At 44.1% G+C, this 7,785-nt stretch overlaps 1 protein-coding gene across 1 annotated transcript in view; it reads left to right on the top strand.

Annotated features, from left to right (window-relative positions):
* LOC308156859 (unconventional myosin-XVIIIa-like) overlaps positions 1–7,785 on the top strand; it is a gene marked incomplete at both ends in the record, with an annotated part of 81,831 nt that overhangs the window by 42,697 nt on the left and 31,349 nt on the right. The window lies entirely within an intron of this gene.

Raw genomic sequence — 7,785 nt, 5'->3', positions numbered from 1 at the left:
CTCCTCAGCTGACGTATGGACCTGAGCTCCTTCACCGAGTGGGATTACCCTCTAAATGAAGTGTGCTTTCATCTGGACTTGGGCAGTCAGGAGCCCCATGTCACTGCATGGACATCACTGGCCTCTGTCCCTTTGTCTCTCTCTCTCTCTCTCTCTCTCTCTCTCTCTCTCTCTCTCTCTCTCTCTCTCTCTCTCTCTCTCTCTCTCTCTCTCTCTCTCTCTCTCTCTCTCACAGACAGACAGACAGATAAACACACAGACAGACACACACATTTTCAATAATGACTGTTTACACGTATATCTTTGAGTTTTTTGAGCAAACAAATACAAGGTGCATACAAACGTACTCCAAGGTGTTCTGGGGGATTTGTTTTATAACTAGTTGTGCTTCTTTTTGTGTTATCAGCTTTTCCATTATCTAGTTTGGATTCTCTTTCTGCCCCCCATGACAACATAAGCAGCTTTTGAGTAATGTCCATTGGTGGAAAATGGGAACCCAAGAAAGGCCAAGGTTTTTCTCTTATTAAGTTCAGAGGTCACCGTTCACAGAGCGAGGCAAGCTGACGGAGCAGAGTGCTTTTTAATCCGTTAGAAAGAGCAGAGAATCATCACGGAGGGACTACGTGAGATCTCTAGGCTAAGGCTCTGCACCATTACCGAATCCATTAAGACGAGGGTGAACTTTTTCTGAATGCCCTCTCTTGTACCCCCCTCCCACACACACACACACACACACACACACACACACACACACACACACACACACACACACCCCAGTAAATGTATCTATAATGGAAAGATAAGATTCAATTTATTTTTTCTTGTAAATCTTTGCCTCTGAAGTAAAGTTCAGGTCTGTGAGGTAAGATGTAGTACTCAATTATGGATGAGAGCTACTGGCTCCAGAGATTTGATCAGATTAGGAGTGGATGATGTTTTAGATATTTATGTAAACATCATATTTATGTTTGAGTTGAAAAATGGAAGTCTAAAGCGCTATTGTTAGAGTAATACGATAATGAAAAGATAATGTAATTGCATAGAAGAGGTCCCATATCAGGTTTCGACTTGATTCAATGTTCTGTAGATAGAGTTTGTCTTTAACAAAATAGAAAGTAGTAGATACAACAATCATAATATGATATACGATATTATATTTGGAGTCTCTGGTTCATTCAGAGTGGCTGTGATGAGAATGCAGAGAATGTGTATTTCTGTGCCTGATCACCTGAAAGGCAAATATGGAGAAGACTGAGAAAGTAGTTATTCCAAAAGCATTCGCCCTAGACCAGAGTAATTGGACAAATGCAATGAAGTGGTGTATGAATGTGTGAGCTAAGTTCCCTCGCCCCCCCCCCCTTTCGATGTGGAGGATTAACTGAGTGTGTCTCTATCCAGAGGCCTGTCTTATCATAATGATTGTATAATGAAACTCACTTGGGCTCTCACTCCCGTCATGAAATTTGATTAGTCTCTCTTTCCACCGTCACAGCACAGTATGGAGTAGGAAGAATCCAGTATAAACAGGTGGTGCCTGTATTTTGAGAATCAGCGCAACTTCTCAAGTCCTTTGTGGCTCAGTTGGTAGAGCATTATGACTGAACACGCCCCTTTCACCAAGTGTTTGGTTGGAGAAAGACAGATGGCACAAGGTGAAGAAACAAATATATTATTGTTTTGAAGTTAAATCAAGTTACTATTAAGTGAGGAGGGATATTTTCAGTTTAGCTTCCTCCAGCAGCTTGGCTGTTTGGGGGAGCGAAATAATTTGCAGTTTGCACAAGGACTGATCAAATGGAAATGACAAACGGAATGGTGAAGGATAATGAAAAGGACATGGGCAGTGGAGCGGCGAAAGAAAAGAGTGATGGAAGAGAGGAGCAGAAGGTACGACAGTATGAGAAGCGTTGGCGGTGATTGTGAAGGTGGAGGGAGATGTGGAAGTTACTCTGATGGAGTTATTGCGAGCAACAAATATGGTGTGTGGATGCGTGGAGGCAGGGTGAAGGCTAAAAATACAAATACATATGAAATGACGATGGAGTCGTTTAAAGCAAAAGGAACAATAATGGATGGCTTTAAAATTAAGGAGAGTAGAGTCAGTGCAAAAGAACTAATAAAAGACGAGCTGGTGGTATCTTTTATGAACCTGCCTACTTCTGTGACGGATGAGGAGATATTGTTTAAGCTGGATGGATGGGGAGTGACAGCACTGTCCCAAATAAAGAGGTGAGCGGTGGCCAGGAGCTGATGTGGAGGAGGGGAAGAGGTTTTTGAAAGTAAAATGTAATGGTACACGAAGTTTGAAACGGTGGAATGAGCAGAGTTTTTAAAAGTGGTCTATGACAGGCAAGTTAGAGTGTGCAGGATATGCATACAGCCGGGACACATAATGAAGGACTGCCCTGAATTTAAGTGCCACAGATGTGGGAAACAGGGGCATTATGTGAGCGAGTGTGAGGAGGGAAGGGAGCAGGGGAGGAGATGGAGTGATGACCAGGGCGGAGAGGAGGAGAGGGAGGAAGGAGAGACGGGCGAGGAGAAGGTGGACGGGGAGGCGGTGAATGAGGAAATGGTGGACGGAGAGATGTGGGGAGTTGAAAAGAGCTGGGGAGGGAAGGTGTTTGTGAGCAACAGTGGGAATAGATCCAGGGGGGTGGAGATTCTGGTGAAAAAGGAGTGTAGGAGTAGTAGTGCAAAAGTTAAGGCAGACAATGGATGAGGAGAACGGGAGCGTGATAGGGGTTGAGTTTGGATATTTGGGGAAAAGCTACAGGGTGGTGAAACTACAGTATATGCACCAAATGAGGATAGGGAGAGAAGTTTTTTTTTTAAGGGTTGAGAGGGAAGTGTGGGGAGAACTGTATGGTGGTGGGAGATTCTAATGTGTGGTGCAGCCGGCTGGATGCCTTTAAGAGCTGTATGTTTAGGGGTGATTCTTCTAGGGGGGGGGCTATTAGGTGTAATGAGTGAGATGGGTATCATTGACATTTGGAGGGAGAGGAATCCTGCTGAAAGGGACTTATCTTGGAGGCAGGTGGTGGGAGGCATCCTGAAACAGGGCAGGCTTGATTTAATGTGGGTCTCAGAAGGGATGAGGGAAGGCTTCAGCCAGGTGAGGTACAGGATGAATACCCTGAGTGATCATGCGCTGTTAGAGTGTGTTTTGGGTGTGGGGGTTGAAAGGAGGGGGGGAGGAGTGTGGTGTTTGAATGCAGATTTTGTAAAGGAGGAGAAGTATAGGAGGGAGGTGGAAAGGTATGTGATGAAGGAGAGGAGTATGCATGAGGAGGACACAGGGAGATGGTGGGAACATTTAAAGGGGGAGATTAAGAAGATTAGTATGAGAAATGGTAGGAATAGGAATAGAATAGAGAGGGAGAGGGAGAGGCGGTTGAGAGAGGAATTGAGGAGGGAGGCGGATAGATTAGAGGAGGAGGTAGGATATGATGTGGGGTGGTATGTTAAGGCGAGGGAAGATTTGAAGGAGTTTGAGGAGAGGAAATGCAAAGGGACGATTGTTAAGAGTAGGGCAAGATATGCTTTGGAGTGGGACAAATGTACAGGGTTTGTTTAGGGTTAGAGAAGGTGAAACAGAGAAGGAACTGTATAGTAGAGTTAGAGGGGGAGAAGGGAGAAACAGTTAGTGATTTTGTAGAGATAGAGAGGGTACAGAGCTTTTATGAGGATTTATTTAGGAGAGAGGAGGTGGATGAAGAGAGCTTAGAAGAGGTGTTAGGAACAGTTAGGATGAAGATTGAAAAGGAAGATAAGGAGATGTGTGATGGGGAAATAGGGATGGGAGAGATAGAGGAAGCAATAAAGGGATTGAAAAAGAATACGGGTCCGGGGTTAGATGGGTTGGTGGGTGAGTTCTATGAGGAGTTTAGAGACTTGCTGAAAGTGTATACATGGGTGGAGGAACGAGGAGAAATGCCAGCTACTATGGAAACGGGGGTGGTGAGCATGGTATATAAGAGTAAAGGGAGTAGGGGAAAGAATTTACAGACCTCTCATAATGTTGAACACAGATTATACGATTTTAGCAAGGGTGTTAGAAAATAGGGAGAGTTGTAGGGAAGACACAGGCTTATAGTATACCGGGCAGAGATATAGTGGACACAGTAAGCAGTATTAAGGATGTGATGGAGCATATGTAAGTTAGTGGAGGTGGGATGGTGGTTAGTCTAGGTTTGAAATAAAGCATTTGACAGGGTGGATCACAGGTATTTATAGAGAGATTTGGTTTTGGAGATAAGATGATATGGTAGGTGAGGAGGATGTATAGTGAGGCTAGGAAGTGCGTGAAGGTGAATGGGATACTTACAGATAGTTTTAGGTTAGGGAGCTCTGTGAGGCAAGTATGTGAGGCAGGAAGTGTCTGCTATCAGCTTTGCTATACTCACTGTCAGCAGAGCCGTTAGCATCATATATAGCACAGAACACAGGGATTAGAGGGATCAGTTTGCCAGGAGGTAGGGTGAGTGTGTTATGCCAGTATGCAGATGACACAACAGTGACATTGAGGGACAGAGAAAGTGTGAGGTAGGTGATGGAGAGTGTGAGAGTATATGGTGGGGCATCTGGGGCAAAGGTGAATGTAGAGAAGTCAGAGATAATGTATATAGGTGTGGAGAGGGAAGAGGGAGATGAGTTAGGGTTGAGGGACAGGAAGGATTACTTTAGAGTGTTAGGGATAAATCTAGGTATAGAGTCAAGAGACAGTGGGGCCATGGAATGGGAAGGGATATTGGGGAAGGTTAGGAAGACGTTAGGGTTATGGAGGTTGAGAGGGCTGAAGCTCAGAGGGAAGGTGGTGGTAGTCGTTGCACTCTTGATGTCCACATTTGTGTATGTGATGGGTGTGTTGGATTTGCCGGAGAGAGTGGTTTGAGAGGTTGAGAGGATGGTGAATGAGTTTGCATGGGAGGGGAATGATATACAGGATATTGAGGAATGGGAAGGTGAGGAACCGGCTTCAGAGAAAGTATGAGGGAGAGTATTTCCAGAGATGAAGGTGGGAAGGGTGTGAGAGAACTTGAAGGGGAAGTGGAACTCCATAGAATGTGATGAGATGGATTTTTTACTGAGGCATAATAGGATTTTTAACAATGTAATTATAAGTAAGTTTGATGCAAATGTTGATAGGATGTGTAATGTATGTGGGGAAGCAGCGGAGACATTTATGCACCAATATATGGAGTGTGGAAGACTGGGGTTATATATGGAGAAGATGAAAGATCTGATTAGTGGGAACTGGGAAGGGGGGTATGTGGAGGAGATGGATTGGAAGGAGCTGTGGTTGTTTGGGGTGGTGGGAAAGAAGAAAGGGTGTAATGTGAATTTGTTGAATTATGTATTTAGTCACGGGAGGTATGCGGTCAGGGTGAGAAGGAATGTGGTGGAGGTGTGGGATGTGTTTAAGGCTCTGGTGAGAAGGGATGTGGTGGAGGTGTGGGATGTGTTTAAGGCTCTGGTGAGAAGGGATGTGGTGGAGGTGTGGGATGTGTTTAAGGCTCTGGTGAGAAGGGATGTGGTGGAGGTGTGGGATGTGTTTAAGGCTCTGGTGAGAAGGGATGTGGTGGAGGTGTGGGATGTGTTTAAGGCTCTGGTGAGAAGGGATGTGGGGATGATAAGGATGTATTTGGGGAAGGAGGCACCTTTATAACTGTGGGGGAGGATGGAGACTTGGTTTATGATTTTGAATGATTACGGTAATATATATTTTTTCTTTTATTGTTTTTTCTGAGTTGATGGGGGGCTGATGCCTACCTATGTGTTGTAATGTGGTACTGTAAATAATGTAAATGATGCATTTTTGATAATAAAGGATAATTTTAAAAAGGTCGGTAGAGCATGGCGCTAACAACACTTAGGTTGTGGGTTCGATTCCCGCTGGGACCACATGTACAGAAAAATGTATGCACTCACTGCGTCGCTTTGGATAAACGCGTCAGCTAAACGGTGCATATTAAGTGATACACATCTGAACAGATACTGTTGTAGTTCAAATAGAAATGTCAGCCTGCCAAACACTCCCAAGGCGTTCTGGTTGACATGTGGCTGTTGCCAGAGAGAGTCTGGTTGATTGATTTACAATGGCTTCCAAAAGCTCTTGAAGTTGTCCCAGGCTGACTCCATCACAATATCTCCCAATTGGAGAAGCAACTACGTCCCTCTGAGAGTGTCTGTCCCGACTCTCTCGTTCTCAGTAGAGGAGGCATACGTAAGACATCCTGTTTCTATTTTGAGACACGCAGTATTGGGTTGTTATCTTTCCTGGCGTATGCCCAGGGGACCGACTGGGAATTGAACAGAGCAGCAATGGGTTGTCAAATTAAGCACTTGTTTTAAGTCAGAGAGCCTGGTGCTGAGTGGAAGCAGGTGATGTGGGTTGCTAGCTCTCAGTCTGTACACACACACACACACACACACACACACACACACACACACATACATACACACGCACGGGCACACACGTACACACACGCACACACACACACACGTGCACACATGCACACGTGCACATGCGCGCACACACACACACACACACACACACACACACACACACACACACACACACACACACACACACACACACTGTTATCCAGAACCTGACATTCACTCTCTGGCCTCGCCCCTAAGCCCCACGGGGGAATGAATATTCAACACTTTAACAATGTTTTAATTCAATATGTTTCCATTGCAGCTATTCAGATTAAATATAGACCAGACATTGGTATTAATTCAATGAAACTACACAGCTAAAGAAATTATAAGATTCCAATCCATAAAAAAGCTATGTGCAATAAAGGGGAATGACACAGGAAAGAAGTATTGAACACGCTAACTGAAATTTACTTCAGTTTCCAAGGACGGCTTCAAGATGCTTCCTGTAAGAAACAACTCATCTCTCACACTGATTGAATTCTTATTTCCCCCACTGTATATATTTGTGTATTTATGAGTGTGGGGGGAGATAATTGGAATGGATATCTTTTTTAACGTTTTAAAATGTAAAATATAATGTCTTTACAAACAAGTATAAATGATACACACATTCACATTTCTTTCTTTTTTCAAATACACATGAATTATTAATGAAACAAATCTACAGTCTAAAGGGAGAGATATCATATTTTTGTCTGAATCTTGACCCACAACCCATATTCTCTTTGAAGACTGTCTAACAGCAGACAGACCCTCTTAAAAAGAATAATATGAATAACCCTTTTGTTTATTCCCATGCTGAACACTGCCTAATGTTTGTATTTGTCTCCTTCATTATGGGGCTAAACATCACAAATGACTCCTGTTGAATATGCCTGTCTGAGATTTTCTGGATTTATGCAGTGTGTTAAAGCTTTCATAGTGTGACAAATCCTAATTGGCCATAGAGGGGGGAGGGGGTTGCCTTCGGGGCGGAATCTACTTGATGCTGTAGAGAATAATGTTGGTCTAATTGGGTTTCCCATAATCTGCCGCTACAGTGCGGGAGATGCTTCATGCACTAGCGGCATGTAAATCGTGTAACACTTGGAATCTGCTGCCAACGTGTATTGATGTTTAATTTAATTAATGAGAAGCCTTGGAACATGCTCTGTACCCAGTTCTCCAGAGATGACAGCCTACTCTCAGGCCCTGGCTAGTTAGTCGATGCAACACATGAATATCAAATTGTTGCTCTTTAAACATCGTAGACACAACAGAACGGAGTCTGATCGTGTTGGAAGGCGTCGTCATCCCCCCGGCCCCTAAGATCAATCCACACCTTGATCTCTATAC

This window comes from Nansenia antarctica (assembly GCF_963989245.1).
Source record: "Nansenia antarctica genome assembly, chromosome: 4".
NCBI lineage: Eukaryota > Metazoa > Chordata > Actinopteri > Argentiniformes > Microstomatidae > Nansenia > Nansenia antarctica.
This window is presented reverse-complemented; position numbering and strand designations above follow the sequence as displayed.